The 7,636-nt window shown below is 48.9% G+C and overlaps 1 long non-coding RNA gene across 1 annotated transcript; it reads right to left on the bottom strand.

Moving 5' to 3' along the window:
• Positions 1-1,324: 1,324 nt before the first annotated feature.
• Positions 1,325-2,566, bottom strand: LOC117802653. The gene is made up of 3 exons (XR_004626040.1): positions 2,536-2,566; positions 1,712-1,795; positions 1,325-1,360 (listed from the first exon to the last, which is right to left on the bottom strand). It is a non-coding gene; the product is annotated as an uncharacterized LOC117802653 (long non-coding RNA).
• Between the last annotated feature and the right edge of the window lie 5,070 nt (positions 2,567-7,636).

Below are 7,636 nucleotides of genomic sequence, written 5' to 3'. Positions count from 1 at the left end.
AGCTCTGAGCTGTTGCTGGGTGATAATGCTGCTTTTTACAGAGTTTTAACATTTCAAGCTGTTGAACTTTCACATTCTGAAAAAATCACTGATGGTGATGTTAAGCCAGATGGGGGTTATAGGGGAAAACTTACAACACATTGTGGGAATCCGGGAGTTCTACATCTGTCACAGATGAGTCTGAATAATCTGAAGTTGAAATGAGACTCTTCACAGAATGCTGATAGCATTCTGGTAATTCCTGGGTGCAAGAAAATGGAATCTTAAAACTGTGTGGAACAACACAGTTTCTTTGGATGAAAAGAGTCTTTTACCACGTGAGTTTTTATTAATGTTTTATTATTTTATCTGATATGTTCTGATCTTTGGTCCCAAAGATCAAAGTCCCAAACAATATATTGAACCATTGGGTGCATGATGAAAAATTAACTTTCCATCCTAAGCATCCAGGTCCAGGGTGGACGCCTACTGTGTCAAGTGTGAAGGAAAGATAGTGGAGATATTGTTACTTCCAGACCACTGGGTCCAAGCGTTTGATGTGGGGAAAGAAATGATAGGCTGAAAAAGTTGTATGGTGTGGGAACACAAACTCCTCGGGGGGAAGAACAGAAAGAAAGGTAGCCCGGAGCACTTCCATAGTAAATTTGCCGTGGCTGTGGTGGTTTGCTGGCTGGCTTAGCCCCAGTTCGAAAGACTCAGGCTTGATGCTTACGGAGCGCTAGCTATACAGAGAGCTGAGCTGCAGAGAAAACATATCTCTTAGCATCCATTCACTTTTCATCCTATTAGGGAGAGAAACCATATCCCAACCTCATCAGAACACCAGGCCGCCATCTCCAGGTGTCTCAGATATCTGTGCTCTGCAAACTTGGCAGAGATGGTCTTTTACAGGGAGGGTCTTCTCTCAGGGATCCCCAGTGAGAGGGATCTCAGATCAGAGCCGCTTCAAAGGAGTAAGGGATGTGCCTATAGACCCAGGCCCCAATTAAGGGGGGGGTGGTCTTTTTCTTTTGCTGGGAAATGAGTGCCACATCAGAGGCTCTTCCATTTTAAAAGTATTTCACTGAAATGTCTGCTTTCTGGCTATTAGCAAACAGCGTGTTTTGAAGTCAGATATCCTGTCCAAGTAGTAATAACGTCTGTCATTAATACACTTTCCCCTTTCTTTAATTTATTTATAAGGATTTTTCTTGTGGGAGCGCCTGGGTGGCTCAGTCGTTAAGCGTCTGCCTTCGGCTCAGGGCGTGATCCTGGCGTTCTGGGATCGAGCCCCACCTCAGGCTCCTCCGCTGGGAGACTGCTTCTTCCTCTCCCACTCCCACTGCTTGTGATCCCTTTCTCGCTGGCTGTCTCTCTCTCTCTGTCAAATAAAAAGGATTTTTCTTGTGGTTATAAAAGAAACTGTAGAAATCATAGAAAACATCAGAAGTGTAAAGACAAAGCAGTCATCCATAATACCACAACTTAAAGGTGTTAATCATTGTTAGCTTTTTAATTTTTCTTCTTGCCTTTTGGATTTCTCTTATATATGTGTATGGGTAATGTCATAAGGGCATCATGGGAAATATAACACATGGATAGCTTAATATGTCAGCTATTTTCACATGAGAGTTTTCCCCAAGTTATAAAAACCCTTAGAGAATATCATATTAAATTACTACAGAATATTCATTTTCTTCTGTGGACGTAGCATCACTTTTTAAAATAGTACCTCACTGTTAGACTTTGAGATTGTTTCCAATGTTCTGTTGTAAAAGCAGCAATATCCTTGGTTTCAGGAGACATACTTCTGTGTCTGGAGAAGGAAGAGAAATGATTCAGGTTTGCTAGGGTGCCTGATGCCCCTGACTGAGCCTTTTCAGGGCTTTTGTCTGGCTTTCTGTGGATGCTGGGTCCAGACTGAAGGAACAGAGAGGGAGTCTTCCCTCTAATGATTGCAGGGCCCACTCTGTATCTGTGCTGCCCTTCCCAGGGGACAAGCAGGCTCTGGGAATGGGAGACCATCTCAGTGGACCACCTCCCCTTTCCCAGTAGCCCTGATAGGCCCAAGGACCTAACCCTTCCTCACTCTCTTTTCATCAGAAAGAAGGACACCTTTTTCTGGGTTCCCACTTCGCTGTGGTCATAGATACTGAAACAGAGGAGCTTGAAGTGGCTTGGAGCATACTTGGCCTCATAATAATAGTAGTAACAGTAGCTAATATTTATTGGGCATCTGCTCTGATGTGTCAAATGCTTTACATACAGCATCTTATTTAATTTGCAGACCCCTTGTCCTAAGAGCGAGAGGTAGTGCTGCCCGCTATCTTGTGGAAAACAAGCAAGGTAGGCTCTGGATTTATACAGACAGTGCTTGGAGTCCAGCCCCGCCATTTACCAGCAGTCCTATGACTCGGCAGGTGTATCAGTCAGGAATGCATTCAGCTGTAAAACTCAAAAAAAAACCCAACCGAGAGTGGCTTAAATAAGTAAGTAGTTATTTCTCAGACACAATGAGAATTCTGGAAGGAGCCAGTGCAGGGCTCAATCTCTTACCTTCCTACCTATACTGCCCCTGGCATGTGGCTTTCCTCCTCTGGTGGCAGATGCCTGCTGTATCTGAGGCAGGAAGAAGCAGTAGAGTAGAAATCAGGGCCAATCCCTACATCAGGAAAGCAAGAAGCTCTTTCCTAAATGCTCAGCTTATGTCTGATTGGCCAGAAGTCCGTCATGTGGCCACTTAGGTGTAAGAGGTTCTGTGGGAGAAGTTTCAGCTGCACGCACTGTCATCCCTAAAGGGATCAGGGTTCTGTTGGAAAGGGAGGCAAGGGAATGTTTGATGGGTGAGCAGCCATCAGTGGCTGTATCAGCAAGTCATGTAATAGCTTGGAAGCTCAGTTGTTCCTGTGGTAATAATTCCTTCCTATTGCAGTCAGGCTTTTTCAGCCTCTAAGAGGTGTGTCCAGTTTGTTAGGGTATGGGAGCTCCTTGGGTATGCCCTCAGGGACAAGGGGAAACTCAGGCCTGGGCCCCAGCCACAGCCCCCCCACTCACCCAGGGTCTCTGTACTTCCCAGCAGGCCTGTTAACACTTCATCCTTCGGGATGGACCAGGAACTCTAAGTACCCACCGTCAGGCCGTCACTTTAGCACTAGGCATCCAGGACTCCTTACCCTGGGGATTCTTCCAGGCATGCCAAACTGGGCTCTTTGCTACTTCTTTCTCTTGTTCCTACTGCTCTCTCTACTGTGTCACCCAGCTGCTGTCTGCTGCTGCTGCTGTGTCTCACAGTCAGACCCCCAAAGAGATGATGTCTTGGGTCAAACAGTCACCACTCACGAGGAGCGTCACAGTCAGGCCGAGTCTTACACCAGGAGCATCACAGTCAGGCCGAGTCTTACGCCAGGCCGCCCTGGTGGTCCCCAGTCACCCTTCAGCCACAGGACACTCTGTCTTCTTTCCTCAACAGAGACCTGTGGCTGTGGCAGGTGCTGATGGATCCCAGGTCCTCTCCGATATTCAGAGTCTCAGGCACTTAGCTCTGCACAACTGTAGGGGCGGGGTTACCATGCACCTTGGGAGTTGCGTTCCAGAAACTCCGTTCCCCTGAAGTCGAGCAACAAGGAGGTACAGGCCCCATGTGGGCCTCTCTGGGCTCTGAGGGTGAAATGCCAGAGCCAGGCAAGGATGCCTGGCTTGTTTAAGACTTTGAGATGGGGGAGGAGGGCGGATGATTCCTGTTACCTGGCCGTTGGAGAGCCACGCACCTGCCTGGGCCACTGGCGTACTAACACCAGGGCGGAGTGGAGAGTGTGGGTTCTCTGAAGAGAGGAAGGAGAGGTCTTGGGAAAAGGCTGCTGGTCAGATTGCTGGCATTCCTGAGGAGGACCTTGTTTGAAAAGGAGGCTGCTATTAGCTGCACCCTCCATCGCAAGCCGCCCAGAGGTGAGAGGCAGTTATCAGGACAAATGAGGGAATGTGTGCACATACTTTGAAATGGTGACTCACTCCAGAGGCCTCCTTGTTGCTGTTATTACAGCTGCTGCTGCTGCCACAAAACAGCTTTGAACCCTGAGGTGTGAGGCTGCCTGGAGGTAGGGGCAGGGAACGGGGGAGAGTTGCCTGGCAGCCTGGGGCGTGAGAGCCTGTGGTCGGTGAGTGGGGAAGGGGCCTGCAGAATGGATGAATGAGGCTCTCTCTTCACAGTAATGGCTGTAGGGTATTTGTGTGATTTCTGGTGCAGATAGAGAGCAGATCTATGCCCTGAGGGTCAAATGCCAGAGCCAGGCAAGGATGCCCTTGTTGGTGCGAGGCTGTCCAGGCGAACAGTCAGCGGAGACCCCTTGTCCTGAGAGCGAGAGGTAGTGCTGCCCGCTATAAGGGTGGGTGTAGCTCACCTCCACCAGATCCTGTCTGTGCGCCATGGAACGGCTTCATCGCAACCTGGGCACCAGCTCAGAGCCTCTTGGGACAGAAACCCCGTTGTCCCTTTTCTGTTGCCCACCCTGCATCTGTCCTCTTCTGCTGAGAAGCTGCGACGGGTCAGGGCACCGCCACTGCTGGGCAGAGTTCCTGCCAAGCTCATGCAGTCGTTTCCGGCTGGTTCCAGGTCCACCAGCCAGCTTCCCACGGCCGCTGCCACTGGTTCATAGAAGTGGCGCATGTGTGAGCTGTAACAGTGTAAGCAGAAAGTAATTGGGTGGCACTCCCTCCCTCACCAGATCCCTACCACATGCTCGCTGGCTCCTGGACTTCTCCTTCAGCCTGTCCAGGGGAGGAGAGCCGTACAGTAAATCCCCTGAGCATGAACAATTCTGTGGAATAAAGTTGGCTCTGTGGGCTGGCCACCTGTCAGACTGCCTGCAGAACGGCCCTTTACTAAAACTCTGAACTTGATTATGTGACATTTTCATTTTAATCAGAGAGAAAAGCCAGATTGCTTAGCAGAGCCAAGCTGGTTATGGCACTAATTCCCTTTGGGGGGGAGTCCTCACTGGGCCCCTTTTTAGACACCCAGGAGAAGAAGGAGAGGCACACACTTATCATGCTTTAGAGGCCACTCCAGCAGGTGGAAAACCCAGGGTACTTATTCTCACCCACACTGATAAAGAACTTCACAGTGTGAAGAGCTATGCCGAGGGAGAACTGGCTCACCCCAGTGCTGACCCACTGGAACAGAGATGGGATGAGGGGGAGCGCATCACGGGTGAGAGGTCCCCTTCCAGTCCCTGGCCAGAGCAGTGCTCCACCCCAGACCCTGAGACAAGGCACGAGGAAAAGTACAGCTCACCTTGTCTGGGCACTCAGCCCTCAGCTCTCTGCTCAGCCTCCTTTTCATGGAGAAAACATGTCTGGCCGTGAGTCCTCTTCCTTCCCACATTCCAGGACACGTCTCCCTGCTGCGTCATGCAGACCTGGTCCAAATCTCTGCCACTTCCTTCTCCACATTCTCTGTTCTGGGAAAGTGGTTTTTCTGCCCATCCTTGCAACTTGACTGCAGTATCACAACAGCCTCCTAGCAAGGCTTCGTGCCTCTGGGTCTCGTCGTCATCATCATCATCCTGTGCGTATTTCTAGCATAAATAATTGCCAAAGCATGATGCAGTCTAATTACTCTTCGGTTTGGAAGCTCTCGGTGCCTCCTCACTGCCTACAAGAGATAGAAGATGGGAGAACCTTCCTTTGGGATTTGGTCCCCACTTGCCACTCTGAGTCTTACTATATTTTGTTCTGCCCACAGCTCCAAACACAGACACCCAGGAAACATTGAGAGATGGAATGAATGAATGTAAGAATTAGGAAGCCAGGGGCGCCTGGGTGGCACAGCGGTTAAGCGTCTGCCTTCGGCTCAGGGCGTGATCCCGGCGTTATGGGATCGAGCCCCACGTCAGGCTCCTCTGCTGTGAGCCTGCTTCTTCCTCTCCCACTCCGCCTGCTTGTGTTCCCTCTCTCGCTGGCTGTCTTGGCAAAAAAAATAAATAAAATCTTTAAAAAAAAAAAAAAAAAAAAAGAATTAGGAAGCCAAACAAGAGTTCTCTGGTGTTTTAAATTTTGTATTGAGGTATCATGCTAATATATGCATGAGATTAATCATTGATAATCTTTTCATGGTTTTCTTGAGCTAAGTCTCTTATCCAAAGAATAGAGAAGCTTATTTTATAAATAGGGCAAGGTTTATAGAATGTATGAGGAAATCGAGGGTCAAATAACATTTTGATCTTTTATTTTGAATTTGTAGCGCAGACAATGCCTCTAAAAAGGATTTCGATAATTTGCTCTTTTTTTAGCCAGCCACTTCTCTAGTCAAATTTTAAAAGGCTTGGAAGAACATGTGATTTTTAAAATATCCTGGAGGACTTTTCCAGGCCTGGGCAGTTCATGGGTCAATGCACAGCTATTTCTGTATGTAAGTAGAGTGGGAGGGTGTTCTGTCAGTTCACTGAAGGTTGGGGGCCTGTTTGTCTGAACCAGGAGGTTGGACGGAGGGACTTCCTTCTTCCCCTCTTGTGCCATAGCCAAGCTTCACTACAGAACTACAGACATGTGCTCACCCATTTGTGTTTGCATGCCTGTACCTGCTGCAAGGTATTTTCTTCTGAGTTGGTCCCTTTAAATTGTGGGGACCCTGACTCCTGTGTCAAAGGTGTAGCACACAGGTGTGAACGAAGTAGTCATTTGGGGAGTAGTGCCAAGGTCGTGTAGACTGAACCACTTGGGGGTGAGGGGGTAGCTTTGGAATACACAATCCCTAAATGAGACATAAATAGTTTCCAGCTGATATGATTATTTTTCAAGGTTTGAGCCATGCTTATAGGAAAAGGAATCCTCGGGTCAAATGGAGAGTGGAGGAGTGTGGACTGGCACCCAGGGATTGAGTTCCCAGCCCAACTCTGCAATTCATCCACTGATTTTCTAGGCCAGGACTTTCCCTGGGAGTTATAGTACCTTTCAAGTTAAAGGGTTGGGTCAGTTTGTTCTTATGCTGGGTGTTCTCTTCTTGCCCCTCCAGATCTTCTCTCCAGCCTTCTCCACCGTGCCCTGTGCTCTGGAATCTGACCAGTAGGGACTATATGAATGGGCTCCCTTGCTTTCTGGCCCCCTATTGCATTCTTTACCCTATAAGGAAAATCAGTAGGATTGGGGGGTGGGGAGTGGTGGAGGAGTGGGACCAAAATATTGATTCTCTTGGCTCCTGCTTGTATCTGGGCTCCTGGCAGGCAGCCCTCTCACAGGGCACTCTGCCTCAAGGTTCCAGTAGCCTCTCCTCCCTCACCCCTTTGGTCCTAAGGCTGTAACTGTGGCACTGTTACTGGTCCCAGAACACTGCACTGTGGTTCCCCTAGTCCCTGCCCACCCCTTATAAATGGCCCCTTTATTAAACTCTCCTCAAATTACCCAATTTGAGAGTGCCATCTGTTTCCTGCCAGAACCCTGACGGATATGGTTCCTAAGATCTTTTCCAGCTCTGAAAAAAAGATGCCTGCAAGCAGGGGAGGAGCTGGCCCTTTGGGGCTCCCATTTTTCACTCATGCCTCCCTTCATGGTTCACCGGGATCGGGGAGGGAGGAACTGGTAGAAACATGATCTCTAGAGCAGAGTCACTAGGATAAGAATCACCCATGCTTTGGTAGGCATAGACTGTTAGAACCCTGATTTC

The sequence above is a fragment of the Ailuropoda melanoleuca genome, chromosome 6 (genome assembly GCF_002007445.2).
Source record: "Ailuropoda melanoleuca isolate Jingjing chromosome 6, ASM200744v2, whole genome shotgun sequence".
Taxonomy (NCBI): domain Eukaryota; kingdom Metazoa; phylum Chordata; class Mammalia; order Carnivora; family Ursidae; genus Ailuropoda; species Ailuropoda melanoleuca.
Note: the sequence above shows the minus strand (reverse complement) of the source record. Positions and strands in the feature narration are given on the sequence as shown.